Here is a 21,044-nt window from a genome sequence, read left to right as displayed (position 1 = left end):
GCTAATTAAATACTCTTCCGATGGATACTAAACACCACTGTATTACTCCTGTCTGACCCTTCGTATCAAACAATGAGGGATCTCTCTGTCCAGGAACATACTACATTAACTAAACTTTCAGAATCTATCAAAGGGACCATAATCTACAAAATGCATTATATGGTGAAAATATGTAACGAAAGAGTCGCCCGCTAGACGCACACAATCTCTACCGTAAATGCGCATACCGTGCGCCTGCGGGTGCCCGCAACAGCGAGTATGCGCACGCACGGGAGAGCGCACGCATGCGCAGCAGGGACACATATGAGGTGCAAATATGGCAGTGTGCATCGTGATATTTTTCTGACTTTGACAGCTTACATGATTCTCCGCCCAGCGAAGAATTCTGGTGGCTTCCGCCATCGCCACTCTGCTCCTTGTGCCGCCTTGGCGGTTTACATGAACTAGTGCGGTGACGTTGTCTGACTGGATCAGAACTGGTTGGTCGCGAAGTAAGGTCTCCGCTTGACATAGGGCGTTGTATATGGCCCTTAGCTCCAGGATGTTGATGTGAAGACAAGTCTCCTGACTTGACCAAAGACCTTGGAAATTTCTTCCCTGTGTGGCTGCTCCCCAACCTCGGAGGCTCGCGTTCGTGGTCACCAGGATCCAGTCCTGAATGCCGAACCTGCGGCCCTCTAGAAGGTGAGCACTCTGCAGCCACCACAGGAGAGATACCCTGGCCCTGGGGGACAGGGTGATCAACTGATGAATCTGTAGATGTGACCCGGACCACTTGTCCAGTAGGTCCCATTGCAAGATCCTCGCATGGAACCTGCCGAAGGGAATGGCCTCGTATGATGCCACCATCATTCCCAGGACTCGAGTGCAGTGATGCACTGACACCTGTTTTGGTTTCAATAGGTTCCTGACCAGAGTCATGAGTTCCTGGGCCTTTTCTATCGGAAGATAAACCCTTTTCTGGTCCGTATCCAGAATAATGCCCAAGCAAAGTCAGACGAGTCGTAGGAACCAACTGCGACTTCGGGATATTGAGAATCCAGCCGTGTTGCTGTAACACCTTCAGTGAAAGTTATACGCTGTTCAGCAACTGCTCTCTTGATCTCGCTTTTATGAGGAGATCGTTCAAGTACGGGATAATTGTGACACCTTGCTTTCGCAGGAGCACCATAATTTCCGTCATTACCTTGGTGAAAATTCTCGGAGAAAATTCTGGAGAGACCAAACGGCAACGTCTGAAATTGGTAATGACAATACTGTACCGCAAATCTTAGGTACGCCTGATGAGGTGGATAAATGAGTACATGAAGGTATGCATCCTTTATGTCCAGAGATATCATAAAATCCCCCCCTTCTAGGCTGGCGATGACCGCTCTTAGCGATTCCATCTTGAACTTGAACCTTTTCAAGTATAGGTTCAGGGATTTTAAATTTAATATGGGTCTGACCAAACCGTCCGGTTTTGGGACTACAAACAGGGTCGAATAATTTCCATTTCCTTGTTGAAGCAGGGGAACCTTGACCACCACCTGTTGAAGATACAATTTGTGAATTGCATTTAACACTATCTCCCTTTCCTGGGGAGAAGATGGTAGGGCCGATTTGAAAAACCGGCGAGGAGGCACCTCTTCGAATTTCAGCTTGTAACCCTGAGAAACAATTTCTATTGCCTAGGGATCCACCTGCGAATGAACCCAGATGTGGCTGAAAACTCGAAGACGTGCCCCCAACTGGGCGGACTCCTTTAGCGGAGCCCCAGCGTCATGCGGTGGATTTTGTAGAGGCCGGGGAGGACTTCTGTTCCTGGGAACTAGCTGTGTTGTGCAGCTTCTTCCCTCTGCCCTTACCTCTGGCAAGAAAGGACACACCTCGTACTTTCTTGTTTCTCTGTGATCGAAAGGACTGCATTTGATAATGTGGTGCTTTCTTAGGCTGTGAGGGAATATAAGGCAAAAAATTTGATTTACCAGCTGTAGCTGTGGAGACTAGGTCCGAGAGACCTTCCCCAAACAATTCCTCACCCCTGTAAGGTAAAACCTCCATATACCTTTTTGAGTCGGCATCACCTGTCCATTGCCGGGTCCATAGGACTCGTCTAGCAGAAATTGACATAGCGTTTATTCTAGAACCCAGTAGACTAATGTCACTTTGAGCATCTCTTATATATAGGACAGCATCTTTTATATGCCCTATGGTCAATAACATAGCATCCTTATCTAGGGTCTCAATCTCTGCTGATAAGGTATCTGTCCATGCTGCCACCGCGCTACAACCCCGGCCGACGCAATTGCCGGTCTGAGTAAGGTACCAGAATGTGTGTAAATGGACTTTAGGGTAACCTCCTGCTTGCGGTCAGCATGGTCCCTGATGGTAGCCGTATCCTGGGATGGCAGCGCTACCTTTTTGGATAAGCGTGTCAATGCTTTATCCACTCTAGGGGAGGATTCCCACCGTATCCTGTCCATTGGCGGGAAAGGATACGCCATAAGAATCCTTTTGGGAATCTGCAGCTTTTTGTCTGGAGATTCCCAAGCTTTTTCACATAATTCGTTCAACTCATGTGAGGGGGGAAAGGTTATCTCAGGTTTCTTTCCCTTATAGATGTGTACCCTCGTGTCAGGGACAGGGGACTCTGTGATGTGCAAAACATCTTTTATTGCAATAATCATATATCGAATACATTTAGCCAATTTTGGCTGTAACTTTGCATCATCGTAGTCGACACTGGAGTCAGAATCCGTGTCGGTATCTGTGTCAACTATTTGGGATAGTGGGCGCTTTTGAGACCCCGAAGGTCCCTGCGACATAGGGACAGGCATGGGTTGACTCCCTGACTGTTCCCTAGCTTCAGCTTTGTCTAATCTCTTGTGTAATAAGTTTACATTAGCACTTAAAACATTTCACATATCCATTCAGTCAGGTGTCGGCGTTGTCGATGGAGACACCACATTAATTTGCTCCTGCTCCTCTCTAGGAGAGCCTTCTACCTCAGACATGTCGACACACGTGTACCGACACACCATACACTCAGGGAATCCTCTTATCTGAGGACAGTTCCCCAACAAGGCCCTTTGGAGAGACAGAGAGAGAGAGTATGCCAGCACACACCCCAGCGCTATATGACCCAGGAAAAAAACACAATAATTTTATGTTTACCCAGTAGCGCTGTATTTCCATATATATATGCGCCTAATTATGTGCCCCCCTCTTCTTTAAGACCCTCTTTCTACCGTGGTATAAGCAGGGGAGAGTCCGTGGAGCTTCCCCTCAGCGGTGCTGTGGAGAAAATGGTGCTGGTGAGTGCTGAGGGAGAAGCACCACCCCCTCAGCGACGGGCTTCTGTCCCGCTCAAATATAGTAAAAAAATGGCGGGGGCTCTTATATATATATATATAGTGCCTAGCTGCATATATATTTATTTTGCCAAAGAGAGGTCTATATTGCTGCCCAGGGCGTCCCCCCTGAGCCCTTCACCCTTACACTGACTGCCGTGTGTGAGGTGTATGGGAGCAATGGAGCACAGCTTTACTGCTGTGCGTTACCTCAGTGAAGATCATGAAGTCTTCCGCCGCCTCTGAAGTCTTCTTTTCTTCTCATACTCACCCGGCTTCTATCTTCCGGCTCTGCGAGGGGGACGGCGGCGCGGCTCTGGGACGGACGGCGAGGGTGAGACCTGCGTACCGATCCCTCTGGAGCTAATGCTGTACAGTAGCCTAAGAAGCAGAGCCTATCAACTCACAGAAGTAGGTGTGCATCTCTCCCCTCCGCCCCTCGATGCAGGGAGTCTGTTGCCAGCAGGCTCCCTGAAAATAAAAAAATCTAACAAATATACTTTCTGTCAGGAAACTCAGGAGAGCTCCCTGAAAAGCACCCAGTCTCCTCTGGGCACAGTAGTAAACTGAGGTCTGGAGGAGGGGCATAGAGGGAGGAGCCAGTGCACACCCAGATCTAAAGTCTTTCTTTAAGTGCCCATGTCTCCTGCGGAGCCCGTCTATCCCCCATGGTCCTTACGGAGTCCCCAGCATCCTCTAGGACGTAAGAGAAAAATTATGCTGGCAGAAAAATCCAATTGAGTGATTAAACAGCTCCAGAGCTGCTCTGTAAGGCAAGTAAAAGGGTGTGGGCCCTGCAGCACTACCTGTAGTTTGCATTGTGCATTGGAAGCCTAGTTTGCTGTCTGTTTCCACTTCTTTTTTCTTGAGCCCCTCCCGTCTATACCCTTGTGCACTATCCTGACTTCTCCTCCCGTCTGCTTACTTTGTGCCTTCCAATGCACAATGCAAACTACAGGTAGTGCTGCAGGGCCCACACCCTTTTACTTGCCTTACAGAGCAGCTCTTGAGCTGTTACAGTGCCCAGCTGCTGCAAGAAATCAGCGTGAATGCTTCAGGGGCTGGGGCATGGCCAACATGAGCCCCACACCGAAGGAGGGTGGGGGTGTTTAATGCGAACTAGGGGTCTCGCACAATGCGAACTACAGGTAGTGCTGCAGGGCCCACACCCTTTTACTTGCCTTACAGAGCAGCTCTGGAGCTGTTACAGTGCCCAGCTGCTGCAAGAAATCAGCTTGAATGCTTCAGGGGCTGGGGCATAGCCAACATGAGCCCCACACCGACGGAGGGTGGAGGTGTTTAATGCAAACTAGGGGTCATCCAAGTGCCGCAAAAGGCCGCCATGCCCTGCACGCCCCTTTTCTCTTTTCATATGCAGACGAGGGTTGAAGCCAACTTTGACCCACTGCTTGGATGACATCGCCATATGCAAATCCATCTGCTGCAGGCCTTCCCCCAGGAATGCTTGCACTAGTTGTTGCATTTGGTTTGTTGTTTGGGGGTGCTTCAGTATTAGGCAGCCTTCTGCCCTCCCATGTTCATCTGAAAATATGTGTTCTCCCTGCAGTTGTTGTCCCCAGATGAGAGTTCCCTTGTGCTGCCTCAGTTGAATCTCCTTTACTTGACAGAGATGTGCCTGAGCAGCGGCCCTCCCCAGCCCTATCCCAAATCATACTTATTTTGCATAGGAGATACCATGGTCATGAAGACTGTTCTCCCAGGGTGCGGTTCATTCATTGCATTCTGGGTATGCTGACCCCTGTGATTTCCCCAAATGTGGGAAACTCGACTGCATTATTTAATGCGAACTAGGGGTCATCCAAGCACCGCAAAAGGCCGCCATGCCCTGCATACCCCTTTTCTCTTTTCATAAGCAGACGAGGTTTGAAGCCAACTTTGACCCACTGCTTGGATGACATCACTTGCTGCCTTTCCAATGAAGCAAGTTTAATTTAATAATAGGTGAAAAACCATCCCTACAAAGGTGTTAATCAGATACTTGGCTTTGTGGACACTTTTCAGAGCACAAATTTGTTAGCATAAAAATAAAGCCAGATAATGAAGAGCTGTTTAATCACTCAATTGGATTTTTCTGCCAGCATATTTCTTTTTCTCTGCAACCCACTGCTAAATTGTGCTTCGTGGCTGTTTTTTTTATAAAATCACTTAATCAAATCTAACTCTGATTACATCAGAGAAGGCCAGGTACCCTACACCATAAGAGGTGGTTTGAAATTTTTACTTGTCTACTTAAAGATCACCAAAATCTGATAACGAGGTCAATTACGTCCCTAGGTGGGATTGAACCACCAACCTTTTGGTTAACAACTGAACACGCTAACTGTTTGCGCCTCAGAGACACTTTGCAAAAGTACATACTGACAAAGGTTAATAAGCATTCATCTAGAACGTTTCCTAGAAAAACTTTAAAAAGTCAATAATCTGGAGAGTTTTTGTAAGATGTTCCTTCCATCAACCAATGAAGAAACACATTGGTACTTTCCCATGATGAGTGAGTGCTTCAGGATCTCTTGCACTTACATGTGCAGCAAAGGACTACAATGGAAGCATGCTGGGCCTATAACCCAGAGGTAGGCAGATTGCAACTGTCCTCTGCTATATGCATTTTTTTTGTTAATTAAAGTAATCCAAAACTGGGATTGATATTTTGGCTCTTTTATTTTTACTTAAAGTACAATAACTTTTACTGTTTTAATTTGTTTTAATAATATATTGACAGTATTGTTTTCTTTCAAAAATCCACTTAATTTTCTTTACCCTATTATTAAAATGGTAATTGACAAAAACAAACTACATTGTCACCAGAAGAGCAATACAAAATGTACAAGTGATATATTAAAATCATCTTTTCAGCTTGAATTTCAATGATGCATTGAGGTAACGATTTTGTGAGAAACATCTTCACCCTTAAATAAAGATTTTCTTAATTCCCTACCTGTGTGCTAATTAGATATCACCTTGTTTTCACATTAAACAGACTTTCACATGAGAAAGCAGCAAGGATGCAGTGGCGTTAATGTTTCCTGGTGTCAACCTGTATTATTTCAGTAGACATTGAAATGAGGATGCATCTTGCTGCCTTTCCAATGAAGCAAGTTTAATTTAGTAATAGGTTAAAAACCATCCCTACAAAGGTGTTAATCAGAGACTTGGCTTTGTGGACACTTTTCAGAGAACAAATTTGTTAGCATAAAAATAAAGCCAGAAAATGAAGAGCTGTTTAATCACTCAATTGGATTTTTCTGCCAGCATTTTTCTTTTTCTCTGCAACCCACTGCTAAATTGTGCTTCCTAGCTGTTTTTTTTATAAAATCACTTAATCAAATCTAACTCTGATTACATCAGAGAAGGCCAGGTACCCTACACCATAAGAGGGGGTTTGAAATTTTGACTTGTCTACTTAAAGATCACCGAAATCTGATAACAAGGTCAATTACGTCCCTGGGTGGGATTGAACCACCAACCTTTTGGTTAATAGCCTTATACACTAACTGATTGCGCCACAGCGACACTTTTCAAAAGTACATACTGACAAAGGCTAATAAGCATTCATCTAGAACGTTTCCTAGAAACATTTTAAAAAGTCAATAATGTGGAGAGTTTTTGTAAGATGTTTCTTCCATCAACCAATGAAGAAACACATTGGTACTTTCCTATGATGAGTGAGTGCTTCAGGATCTCTTGCACTTACATGTGCAGCAGAGTACTGTAATGGAAGCATGCTGGGTCCATAACCCAGAGGTAGGCAGATTGAAACTATCCTCTGCTATATGCATTGTTTTTATTAATTAAAGTAATCCAAAACTGGGATTGATATTTTTGCTCTTTTATTTTTACTTAAAGTACAATAACTTTTACCATTTTAATTTGTTTTAATAGTATATTGACAGTATTGTTTTCTTTCAAAAATCCAATTAATTTTCTTTACCCGATTATTAAAATGGTAATTGACAAAAACAATCTACATTGTCACCAGAAGAGCAGTACAAAATGTACAAGTGATATATTAAAATCATCTTTCCAGCTTGAATTTCAATGATGCCTTGGTGCAACAATTTTGTGAGAAACATCTTCACCCATAAAGAAAGATTTTCTTAATTCCTTACCTGTGTGCTGATTAGATATCACCTTGTTTTCACATTAAACAGACTTCCCCATGAGGAAGCAGCAATGATGCAGTGACGTTTATGTTTCCTGGTGTCAACCTGTATTATTTCAGTAGACATTGAAATGAGGATGCATCTTGCTGCCTTTCCAATGAAGCAAGTTTAATTCAGTAATAGGTGAAAAACCATTCCTACAAAGGTGTTAATCAGAGACTTGGCTTTGTGGACACTTTTCAGAGAGCAAATTTGTTAGCATAAACATAAAATCAGAAAATGAAGAGCTGTTTAATCACTCAATTGGACTTTTCTGCCAGCATAATTTTTTTTCTCTGCAACCCACTGCTAAATTGTGCTTCCTAGCTGTTTTTTATAAAATCACTTAATCAAATCTAATTCTGATTACATCAGAGAAGGCCGGGTACCCTACACCATAAGAGGGGGTTTGAAATTTTGACTTGTCTACTTAAAGATCACCAAAATCTGATAACAAGGTCTATTACGTCCCTGGGTGGGATTGAATCACCAACCTTTAGGTTAATAGCCATACACACTAACTGATTGCGCCACAGCGACACTTTGCAAAAGTACATACTGACAAAGGCTAATAATCATTCATCTAGAACGTTTCCTAGAAAAACTTTAAAAAGTCAATAATCTGGAGAATTTTTGTAAGAAACACATTGGTACATTCCCATGATGAGTGAGTGCTTCAGGATCTCTTGCACTTACATGGGCTATTAACCAAAAGGTTCCCACCCAGTGATGTAATTGACCTTGTGATCAGATTTTGGTGATCTTTAAGTAGACAAGTCAAAATTTCAAACCCCCTCTTATGGTGTAGGGTACCTGGCCTTCTCTGACGTAATCAGAGTTAGATTTAATTAAGGTGCACAAGGGCATAGAAGGGAGCGGTTTAAGAAAAGAGAAGTGGAAACAGACAGCAAACTAGGCTGGAGAGAGACCTGAGACAAAGAGATCTGAATTATACGAGAGCCGACCAGGGGAAACACAAATTATGCAGTCAAGTTTCCCACATTTGGGGAAATCGCAGGAGCAGCACACCCAGATTGCAATGGGTGAGCCTTTCCCTGGGAGAAGCACCTTCCTGATCATAGTATCTCACCTGGCAGGTAAGTAGGAGTTGGGCTAGTGCTGGGGAGGGTCGCTGCTCGGGTACCCCCCTGTCAAGTGAAGGAGATCCAACTGAGGCAGCACAAGGGAACTCTCGAAAGAAGAACAAGGCTAGAGGAAGATCTGAGACAAAGAAATCTGACTTTTACCAGAGCTGACCAGAGGAAAGCACAAACACAGTACCCCACTACCACCAGGAAACATTAACGCCACTGCATCCTTGCTGCTTTCTCATGTGGAAGTCTATTTAATGTGAAAACAAGGTGATATCTAATTAGCACACAGAAAAGAAAATTAAGTGAATTTTTGAAAGAAAACAATACTGTCAATATACTATTAAAACAAATTAAAATGGTAAAAGTTATTGTACTTTAAGTAAAAATAAAAGAGCAAAAATATCAATCCCAGTTTTGGATTACTTTAATTAACAAAAAAAATGCATATAGCAGAGGATAGTTTCAATCTTTCTACCTCTGGGTTATGGGCCCAGCATGCTTCCATTGCAGTACTCTGCTGCACATGTAAGTGCAAGAGATCCTGAAGCACTCACTCATCATGGGAAAGTACCAATGTGTTTCTTCATTGGTTGATGGCAGAAACATCTTACAAAAACACTCCAGATTATTGACTTTTTAAAGTTTTTCTAGGAAACGTTCTAGATGATTGTTTATTAGCCTTTGTCAGTATGTAATTTTGCAAAGTGTCGCTGTGGCGCAATCAGTTAGTGTGTATGGCTATTAACCAAAAGGTTGGTGGTTCAATCCCACCCAGGGATGTAATTGACTTTGTTATCAGATTTTGGTGATCTTTAAGTAGACAAGTCAAAATTTCAAACCCCCTGTTATGGTGTTAGGTATTTAGACTTCTCTGATGTAATCAGAGTTAGATTTGATTCAGTGATTTTATAAAAACAGCTAGGAAGCACAATTTAGCAGTGGGTTGCAGAGAAAAAGAAATATGCTGGCAAAAAAAATCCAATTGAGTGATTAAACAGCTCTTCATTTTCTGGCTTTATTTTTATGCTAACAAATTTGTTCTCTGAAAAGTGTCCACAAAGCCAAGTCTCTGATTAACACCTTTGTAGGGATGGTTTTTCACCTATTACTAAATTAAACTTGCTTCATTGGAAAGGCAGCAAGATGCATCCTCATTTCAATGTCTACTGAAATAATACAGGTTGACACCAGGAAACATTAACGCCACTGCATCCTTGCTGCTTTCGCATGTGGAAGTCTGTTTAATGTGAAAACAAGGTGATATCTAATTAGCACACAGGTAAGGAATTAAGAAAATCTTTATTTAAGGGTGAAGATGTTTCTCACAAAATCGTTGCCCCAATGCATCATTGAAATTCAAGCTGGAAAGATGATTTTAATATATCACTTGTACATTTTGTATTGCTCTTCTGGTGACAATGTAGTTTGTTTTTGTCAATTACCATTATAAAAATAGGGTAAAGAAAATTAAGTGGATTTTTGAAAGAAAACAATACTGTCAATATACTATTAAAACAAATTAAAATGGTAAAAGTTATTGTACTTTAAAGTAAAAATAAAAGAGCAAAAATATCAATCCCAGTTTTGGATTACTTTAATTAACAATAAAAAATGCATATAGCAGAGGATAGTTTCAATCTGCCTACCTCTGGGTTATGGGCCCAGCATGTTTCCAATGCAGTACTCTGCTGCACATGTAAGTGCAAGAGATCCTGAAGCACTCACTCATCATGGGAAAGTACCAATGTGTTTCTTCGTTGGTTGATGGAAGAAACATCTTACAAAAACTCTCCAGATTATTGACTTTTTAAAGTTTTTCTAGGAATCGTTCTAGATGAATGCTTATTAGCCTTTGTCAGTATGTAAGTTTGCAAAGTGTCTCTGTGGCGCAATCGGTTAGTGTGTTTGGTTATTAATCAAAGGGTTGGTGGTTCAATCCCACCCAGGGATGTAATTGACCTTATTATCAGATTTTGGTGATCTTTAAGTAGACTAGTCAAAATTTCAAACCCCCTCTTATGGTGTAGGGTACCTGGCCTTCTCTGATGTAATCAGAGTTAGATTTGATTAAGTGATTTTATAAAAAAACAGCTAGGAAGCACAATTTAGCAGTGGGTTGCAGAGAAAAAGAAATATGCTGGCAGAAAAATCCAATTGAGTGATTAAACTGCTCTTCATTTTCTGGCTTTATTTTTATGCTAACTAATTTGTTCTCTGAAAAGTGTCCACAAAGCCAAGTGTCTGATTAACATCTTTGTAGGGATGGTTTTTCACCTATTACTAAATTAAACTTGCTTCATTGGAAAGGCAGCAAGATGCATCCTCATTTCAATATCTACGGAAATAATACAGGTTGACACCAGGAAACATTAACGCCACTGCATCTTTGCTGTTTTCTCATGTGGAAGTCTGTTTAATGTGAAAACAAGGTGATATCTAATTAGCACACAGGTAAGGAATTAAGAAAATCTTTATTTAAGGGTGAAGATGTTTCTCACAAAATCGTTGCCCCAATGCATCATTGAAATTCAAGCTGGTAAGATGATTTTAATATATCACTTGTACATTTTGTATTGCTCTTCTGGTGACAATGTAGTTTGTTTTTGTCAATTACCATTTTAATAATCGGGTAAAGAAAATTAATTGGATTTTTGAAAGAAAACAATACTGTCAATATACTATTAAAACAAATTAAAATGGTAAAAGTTATTGTACTTTAAGTAAAAATAAAAGAGCACAAATATCAATCCCAGTTTTGGATTACTTTAATTAACAAAAAAAATGCATATAGCAGAGGATAGTTTCAATCTGCCTACCTCTGGGTTATGGACCCAGCATGCTTCCATTACAGTACTCTGCTGCACATGTAAGTGCAAGAGATCCTGAAGCACTCACTCATCATGGGAAAGTACCAATGTGTTTCTTCATTGGTTGATGGAAGAAACATCTTACAAAAACTCTCCAGATTATTGACTATTTAAAGTTTTTATAGGAAACGTTCTAGATGAATGCTTATTAGCCTTTGTCAGTAAGTACTTTTGCAAAGTGTCGCTGTGGCGCAATCAGTTAGTGTGTATGGCTATTAACCAAAAGGTTGGTGGTTCAACCCCACCCAGGGACGTAATTGACCTTGTTATCAGATTTTGTTGATCTTTAAGTAGACAAGTCAAAATTTCGAAAACCCCTGTTATGGTGTAGGGTACCTGGCCTTCTCTGATGTAATCAGAGTTAGATTTGATTCGGTGATTTTATAAAAACAGCTAGGAAGCACAATTTAGCAGTGGGTTGCAGAGAAAAAGAAATATGCTGGCAAAAAAATCCAATTCAGTGATTAAACAGCTCTTCATTTTCTGGCTTTATTTTTATGCTAACAAATTTGTTCTCTGAAAAGTGTCCACAAAGCCAAGTATCTGATTAACATCTTTGTAGGGATGGTTTTTCACCTATTACTAAATTAAACTTGCTTCATTGGAAAGGCAGCAAGATGCATCCTCATTTCAATATCTACTGAAATAATACAGGTTGACACCAGGAAACATTAACGCCACTGCATCCTTGCTGCTTTCTCATGTGGAAGTCTGTTTAATGTGAAAACAAGGTGATATCTAATTAGCACACAGGTAAGGAATTAAGAAAATCTTTATTTAAGGGTGAAGATTTTTCTCACAAAATCGTTGCCCCAATGCATCATTGAAATTCAAGCTGGAAAGATGATTTTAATATATCACTTGTACATTTTGTATTGCTCTTCTGGTGACAATGTAGTTTGCTTTTGTCAATTACCATTTTAATAATCGGGTAAAGAAAATTAATTGGATTTTTGAAAGAAAACAATACTGTCAATATACTATTAAAACAAATTAAAATGGTAAAAGTTATTGTACTTTAAGTAAAAATAAAAGAGCCAAAATATCAATCCCAGTTTTGGATTACTTTAATTAACAAAAAAAATGCATATAGCAGAGGATAGTTTCAATCTGCCTACCTCTGGGTTATGGACCCAGCATGCTTCCATTACAGTACTCTGCTGCACATGTAAGTGCAAGAGATCCTGAAGCACTCACTCATCATGGGAAAGTACCAATGTGTTTCTTCATTGGTTGATGGAAGAAACATCTTACAAAAACTCTCCACATTATTGACTTTTTAAAATGTTTCTAGGAATCGTTCTAGATGAATGCTTATTAGTCTTTGTCAGTAAGTACTTTTGCAAAGTGTCGCTGTGGCGCAATCAGTTAGTGTGTGAGGCTATTAACCAAAAGGTTGGTGGTTCAATCCCACCCAGGGACTTAATTGACCTTGTTATCAGATTTTGGTGATCTTTAAGTAGACAAGTCAAAATTTCAAACCCCCTGTTATGGTGTAGGGTACCTGGCCTTCTCTGATGTAATCAGAGTTAGATTTGATTTAGTGATTTTATAAAAACAGCTAGGAAGCACAATTTAGCAGTGAGTTGCAGAGAAAAAGAAATATGCTGGCAAAAAAATCCAATTGAGTGATTAAACAGCTCTTCATTTTCTGGCTTTATTTTTATGCTAACAAATTTGTTCTCTGAAAAGTGTCCACAAAGCCAAGTCTCTGATTAACACCTTTGTAGGGATGGTTTTTCACCTATTACTAAATTAAACTTGCTTCATTGGAAAGGCAGCAAGATGCATCCTCATTTCAATGTCTACTGAAATAATACAGGTTGACACCAGGAAACATTAACGCCACTGCATCCTTGCTGCTTTCGCATGTGGAAGTCTGTTTAATGTGAAAACAAGGTGATATCTAATTAGCACACAGGTAAGGAATTAAGAAAATCTTTATTTAAGGGTGAAGATGTTTCTCACAAAATCGTTGCCCCAATGCATCATTGAAATTCAAGCTGGAAAGATGATTTAAATATATCACTTGTACATTTTGTATTGCTCTTCTGGTGACAATGTAGTTTGTTTTTGTCAATTACCATTATAAAAATAGGGTAAAGAAAATTAAGTGGATTTTTGAAAGAAAACAATACTGTCAATATACTATTAAAACAAATTAAAATGGTAAAAGTTATTGTACTTTAAAGTAAAAATAAAAGAGCAAAAATATCAATCCCAGTTTTGGATTACTTTAATTAACAATAAAAAATGCATATAGCAGAGGATAGTTTCAATCTGCCTACCTCTGGGTTATGGGCCCAGCATGTTTCCAATGCAGTACTCTGCTGCACATGTAAGTGCAAGAGATCCTGAAGCACTCACTCATCATGGGAAAGTACCAATGTGTTTCTTCGTTGGTTGATGGAAGAAACATCTTACAAAAACTCTCCAGATTATTGACTTTTTAAAGTTTTTCTAGGAATCGTTCTAGATGAATGCTTATTAGCCTTTGTCAGTATGTAAGTTTGCAAAGTGTCTCTGTGGCGCAATCGGTTAGTGTGTTTGGTTATTAATCAAAGGGTTGGTGGTTCAATCCCACCCAGGGATGTAATTGACCTTATTATCAGATTTTGGTGATCTTTAAGTAGACTAGTCAAAATTTCAAACCCCCTCTTATGGTGTAGGGTACCTGGCCTTCTCTGATGTAATCAGAGTTAGATTTGATTAAGTGATTTTATAAAAAAACAGCTAGGAAGCACAATTTAGCAGTGGGTTGCAGAGAAAAAGAAATATGCTGGCAGAAAAATCCAATTGAGTGATTAAACTGCTCTTCATTTTCTGGCTTTATTTTTATGCTAACTAATTTGTTCTCTGAAAAGTGTCCACAAAGCCAAGTGTCTGATTAACATCTTTGTAGGGATGGTTTTTCACCTATTACTAAATTAAACTTGCTTCATTGGAAAGGCAGCAAGATGCATCCTCATTTCAATATCTACGGAAATAATACAGGTTGACACCAGGAAACATTAACGCCACTGCATCTTTGCTGTTTTCTCATGTGGAAGTCTGTTTAATGTGAAAACAAGGTGATATCTAATTAGCACACAGGTAAGGAATTAAGAAAATCTTTATTTAAGGGTGAAGATGTTTTTCACAAAATCGTTGCCCCAATGCATCATTGAAATTCAAGCTGGTAAGATGATTTTAATATATCACTTGTACATTTTGTATTGCTCTTCTGGTGACAATGTAGTTTGTTTTTGTCAATTACCATTTTAATAATCGGGTAAAGAAAATTAATTGGATTTTTGAAAGAAAACAATACTGTCAATATACTATTAAAACAAATTAAAATGGTAAAAGTTATTGTACTTTAAGTAAAAATAAAAGAGCACAAATATCAATCCCAGTTTTGGATTACTTTAATTAACAAAAAAAATACATATAGCAGAGGATAGTTTCAATCTGCCTACCTCTGGGTTATGGACCCAGCATGCTTCCATTACAGTACTCTGCTGCACATGTAAGTGCAAGAGATCCTGAAGCACTCACTCATCATGGGAAAGTACCAATGTGTTTCTTCATTGGTTGATGGAAGAAACATCTTACAAAAACTCTCCAGATTATTGACTATTTAAAGTTTTTATAGGAAACGTTCTAGATGAATGCTTATTAGCCTTTGTCAGTAAGTACTTTTGCAAAGTGTCGCTGTGGCGCAATCAGTTAGTGTGTATGGCTATTAACCAAAAGGTTGGTGGTTCAACCCCACCCAGGGACGTAATTGACCTTGTTATCAGATTTTGTTGATCTTTAAGTAGACAAGTCAAAATTTCGAAAACCCCTGTTATGGTGTAGGGTACCTGGCCTTCTCTGATGTAATCAGAGTTAGATTTGATTCGGTGATTTTATAAAAACAGCTAGGAAGCACAATTTAGCAGTGGGTTGCAGAGAAAAAGAAATATGCTGGCAAAAAAATCCAATTGAGTGATTAAACAGCTCTTCATTTTCTGGCTTTATTTTTATGCTAACAAATTTGTTCTCTGAAAAGTGTCCACAAAGCCAAGTATCTGATTAACATCTTTGTAGGGATGGTTTTTCACCTATTACTAAATTAAACTTGCTTCATTGGAAAGGCAGCAAGATGCATCCTCATTTCAATATCTACTGAAATAATACAGGTTGACACCAGGAAACATTAACGCCACTGCATCCTTGCTGCTTTCTCATGTGGAAGTCTGTTTAATGTGAAAACAAGGTGATATCTAATTAGCACACAGGTAAGGAATTAAGAAAATCTTTATTTAAGGGTGAAGATTTTTCTCACAAAATCGTTGCCCCAATGCATCATTGAAATTCAAGCTGGAAAGATGATTTTAATATATCACTTGTACATTTTGTATTGCTCTTCTGGTGACAATGTAGTTTGCTTTTGTCAATTACCATTTTAATAATCGGGTAAAGAAAATTAATTGGATTTTTGAAAGAAAACAATACTGTCAATATACTATTAAAACAAATTAAAATGGTAAAAGTTATTGTACTTTAAGTAAAAATAAAAGAGCAAAAATATCAATCCCAGTTTTGGATTACTTTAATTAACAAAAAAAATGCATATAGCAGAGGATAGTTTCAATCTGCCTACCTCTGGGTTATGGACCCAGCATGCTTCCATTACAGTACTCTGCTGCACATGTAAGTGCAAGAGATCCTGAAGCACTCACTCATCATGGGAAAGTACCAATGTGTTTCTTCATTGGTTGATGGAAGAAACATCTTACAAAAACTCTCCACATTATTGACTTTTTAAAATGTTTCTAGGAATCGTTCTAGATGAATGCTTATTAGTCTTTGTCAGTAAGTACTTTTGCAAAGTGTCGCTGTGGCGCAATCAGTTAGTGTGTGAGGCTATTAACCAAAAGGTTGGTGGTTCAATCCCACCCAGGGACTTAATTGACCTTGTTATCAGATTTTGGTGATCTTTAAGTAGACAAGTCAAAATTTCAAACCCCCTGTTATGGTGTAGGGTACCTGGCCTTCTCTGATGTAATCAGAGTTAGATTTGATTTAGTGATTTTATAAAAACAGCTAGGAAGCACAATTTAGCAGTGAGTTGCAGAGAAAAAGAAATATGCTGGCAAAAAAATCCAATTGAGTGATTAAACAGCTCTTCATTTTCTGGCTTTATTTTTATGCTAACAAATTTGTTCTCTGAAAAGTGTCCACAAAGCCAAGTCTCTGATTAACATCTTTGTAGGGATGGTTTTTCACCTATTACTAAATTAAACTTGCTTCATTGGAAAGGCAGCAAGATGCATCCTCATTTCAATGTCTACTGAAATAATACAGGTTGACACCAGGAAACATTAACGCCACTGCATCCTTGCTGCTTTCGCATGTGGAAGTCTGTTTAATGTGAAAACAAGGTGATATCTAATTAGCACACAGGTAAGGAATTAAGAAAATCTTTATTTAAGGGTGAAGGTGTTTCTCACAAAATCGTTGCCCCAATGCATCATTGAAATTCAAGCTGGAAAGATGATTTTAATATATCACTTGTACATTTTGTATTGCTCTTCTGGTGACAATGTAGTTTGTTTTTGTCAATTACCATTATAATAATAGGGTAAAGAAAATTAAGTGGATTTTTGAAAGAAAACAATACTGTCAATATACTATTAAAACAAATTAAAATGGTAAAAGTTATTGTACTTTAAGTAAAAATAAAAGAGCAAAAATATCAATCCCAGTTTTGGATTACTTTAATTAACAATAAAAAATGCATATAGCAGAGGATAGTTTCAATCTGCCTACCTCTGGGTTATGGGCCCAGCATGCTTTCATTGCAGTACTCTGCTGCACATGTAAGTGCAAGAGATCCTGAAGCACTCACTCATCATGCGAAAGTACCAATGTGTTTCTTCATTGGTTGCTGGAAGAAACATCTTACAAAAACTCTCCAGATTATTGATTTTTTAAAGTTTTTCTAGGAAACGTTCTAGATGAATGCTTATTAGTCTTTGTCAGTATGTACTTTTTGCAAAGTGTCTCTGTGGCGCAATCGGTTAGTGTGTTCAGCTATTGATCAAAAGGTTGGTGGTTCAATCCCTCCCAGGGACATAATTGACCTTGTGATCAGATTTTGGTGATATTTAAGTAGACAAGTCAAAATTGCAAACCCCCTGTTATGGTGTAGGGTACCTGGCCTTCTCTGATGTAATCAGAGTTAGATTTGATTAAGTGATTTTATAAAAAAACAGCTAGGAAGCACAATTTAGCAGTGGGTTGCAGAGAAAAAGAATAATGCTGGCAGAAAAATCCAATTGAGTGATTAAACAGCTCTTCATTTTCTGGCTTTATTTTTATGATAACAAATTTGTTCTCTGAAAAGTGTCCACAAAGCCAAATATCTGATTAACATCTTTGTAGGGATGGTTTTTCACCTATTACTAAATTAAACTTGCTTCATTGGAAAGGCAGCAAGATGCATCCTCATTTCAATATCTACGGAAATAATACAGGTTGACACCAGGAAACATTAACGCCACTGCATCTTTACTGTTTTCTCATGTGGAAGTCTGTTTAATGTGAAAACAAGGTGATATCTAATTAGCACACAGGTAAGGAATTAAGAAAATCTTTATTTAAGGGTGAAGATGTTTCTCACAAAATCGTTGCCCCAATGCATCATTGAAATTCAAGCTGGAAAGATGATTTTAATATATCACTTGTACATTTTGTATTGCTCTTCTGGTGACAATGTAGTTTGTTTTTGTCAATTACCATTTTAATAATCGGGTAAAGAAAATTAAGTGGATTTTTGAAAGAAAACAATACTGTCAATATACTATTAAAACAAATTAAAATGGTAAAAGTTATTGTACTTTAAGTAAAAATAAAAGAGCAAAAATATCAATCCCAGTTTTGGATTACGTTAATTAACAAAAAAAAAATGCATATAGCAGAGGATAGTTTCAATCTGCCTACCTCTGGGTTATGGACCCAGCATGCTTCCATTACAGTACTCTGCTGCACATGTAAGTGCAAAAGATCCTGAAGCACTCACTCATCATGGGAAAGTACCAATGTGTTTCTTCATTGGTTGATGGAAGAAACATCTTACAAAAACTCTCCACATTATTGACTTTTTAAAATGTTTCTAGGAATCGTTCTAGATGAATGCTTATTAGCCTTTGTCAGTATGTACTTTTGCAAAGTGTCGCTGTGGCGCAATCAGTTAGTGTGTAAGGCTATTAACCAAAAGGTTGGTGGTTCAATCCCACCCAGGGACGTAATTGACCTTGTGATCAGATTTTGGTGATATTTAAGTAGACAAGTCAAAATTGCAAACCCTCTCTTATGGTGTAGGGTACCTGGCCTTCTCTGATGTAATCAGAGTTAGATTTGATTAAGTGATTTTATAAAAAAAACAGCTAGGAAGCACAATTTAGCAGTGGGTTGCAGAGAAAAAGAAAAATGCTGGCAGAAAAATCCAATTGAGTGATTAAACAGCTCTTCATTTTCTGGCTTTATTTTTATGATAACAAATTTGTTCTCTGAAAAGTGTCCACAAAGCCAAGTATCTGATTAACATCTTTGTAGGGATGGTTTTTCACCTATTACTAAATTAAACTTGCTTCATTAAAAAGGCAGCAAGATGCATCCTCATTTCAATATCTACAGAAATAATACAGGTTGACACCAGGAAACATTAACACCACTGCATCTTTGCTGTTTTCTCATGTGGAAGTCTGTTTAATGTGAAAACAAGGTGATATCTAATTAGCACACAGGTAAAGAATTAAGAAAATCTTTATTTAAGGGTGAAGATGTTTCTCACAAAATCGTTGCCCCAATGCATCATTGAAATTCAAGCTGGAAAGATGATTTTAATATATCACTTGTACATTTTGTATTGCTCTTCTGGTGACAATGTAGTTTGTTTTTGTCAATTACCATTTTAATAATCGGGTAAAGAAAATTAATTGGATTTTTGAAAGAAAACAATACTGTCAATATACTATTAAAACAAATTAAAATGGTAAAAGTTATTGTACTTTAAGTAAAAATAAAAGCTAAAATATCAATCCCAGTTTTGGATTACTTTAATGAACAAAAAAAAATGCATATAGCAAAGGATAGTTTCAATCTGCCTACCTCTGGGTTATGGGCCCAGCATGCTTCCATTGCAGTACTCTGCTGCACATGTAAGTGCAAGAGATCCTGAAGCACTCACTCATCATGCGAAAGTACCAATGTGTTTCTTCGTTGGTTGCTGGAAGAAACATCTTACAAAAACTCTCCAGATTATTGACTTTTTAAAGTTTTTTTAGGAAACGTTCTAGATGAATGCTTATTAGTCTTTGTCAGTATGTACTTTTTGCAAAGTGTCTCTGTGGCGCAATTGGTTAGTGTGTTCAGCTATTTATCAAAAAGTTGGTGGTTCAATCCCACCCAGGGACATAATTGACCTTGTGATCAGATTTTGGTGATATTTAAGTAGACAAGTCAAAATTGCAAACCCCCTCTTATGGTGTAGGGTACCTGGCCTTCTCTGATGTAATCAGAGTTAGATTTGATTAAGTGATTTTATAAAAAAACAGCTAGGAAGCACAATTTAGCAGTGGGTTGCAGAGAAAAAGAAAAATGCTGGCAGAAAAATCCAATTGAGTGATTAAACAGCTCTTCATTTTCTGGCTTTATTTTTATGATAACAAATTTGTTCTCTGAAAAGTGTCCACAAAGCCAAGTATCTGATTAACATTTTTGTAGGGATGGTTTTTCACCTATTACTAAATTAAACTTGCTTCATTGGAAAGGCAGCAAGATGCATCCTCATTTCAATATCTACGGAAATAATACAGGTTGACACCAGGAAACATTAACGCCACTGCATCTTTGCTGTTTTCTCATGTGGAAGTCTGTTTAATGTGAAAACAAGGTGATATCTAATTAGCACACAGGTAAGGAATTAAGAAAATCTTTATTTAAGGGTGAAGATGTTTCTCACAAAATCGTTGCCCCAATGCATCATTGAAATTCAAGCTGGAAAGATGATTTTAATATATCACTTGTACATTTTGTATTGCTCTTCTGGTGACAATGTAGTTTGTTTTTGTCAATTACCATTTTAAAAATCGGGTAAAGAAAATTAATTGGATTTTTGAAAGAAAACAATACTGTCAATATACTATTAAAACAAATTAAAATGGTAAAAGTTATTGTACTTTAAGTAAAAATAAAAGCTAAAATATCAATCCCAGTTTTGGATTACTTTAATGAACAAAAAAAAAATGCATATAGCAAAGGATAGTTTCAATCTGCCTACCTCTGGGTTATGGGCCCAGCATGCTTCCAGTGCAGTACTCTGCTGCACATGTAAGTGCAAGAGATCCTGAAGCACTCACTCATCATGCGAAAGTACCAATGTGTTTCTTCATTGGTTGCTGGAAGAAACATCTTACAAAAACTCTCCAGATTATTGACTTTTTAAAGTTTTTCTAGGAAACGTTCTAGATGAATGCTTATTAGTCTTTGTCAGTATGTACTTTTTGCAAAGTGTCTCTGTGGCGCAATCGGTTAGTGTGTTCAGCTATTAATCAGAAGGTT

At 38.6% G+C, this 21,044-nt stretch overlaps 1 non-coding gene and 1 pseudogene across 1 annotated transcript; one reads left to right on the top strand and one right to left on the bottom strand.

Annotated features, from left to right (window-relative positions):
• Nucleotides 1-5,003: 5,003 nt before the first annotated feature.
• On the top strand, nucleotides 5,004-5,182 carry LOC134996814 (U1 spliceosomal RNA; annotated as a pseudogene).
• Nucleotides 5,183-8,434: 3,252 nt separating this feature from the next.
• On the bottom strand, nucleotides 8,435-8,597 carry LOC134996870 (U1 spliceosomal RNA). The gene has a single exon (XR_010199432.1). It is a non-coding gene; the product is annotated as a U1 spliceosomal RNA (small nuclear RNA).
• Between the last annotated feature and the right edge of the window lie 12,447 nt (nucleotides 8,598-21,044).

The sequence above is a fragment of the Pseudophryne corroboree genome, unplaced genomic scaffold, assembly GCF_028390025.1.
Source record: "Pseudophryne corroboree isolate aPseCor3 unplaced genomic scaffold, aPseCor3.hap2 scaffold_1437, whole genome shotgun sequence".
NCBI lineage: Eukaryota > Metazoa > Chordata > Amphibia > Anura > Myobatrachidae > Pseudophryne > Pseudophryne corroboree.
Note: the sequence above shows the minus strand (reverse complement) of the source record. Positions and strands in the feature narration are given on the sequence as shown.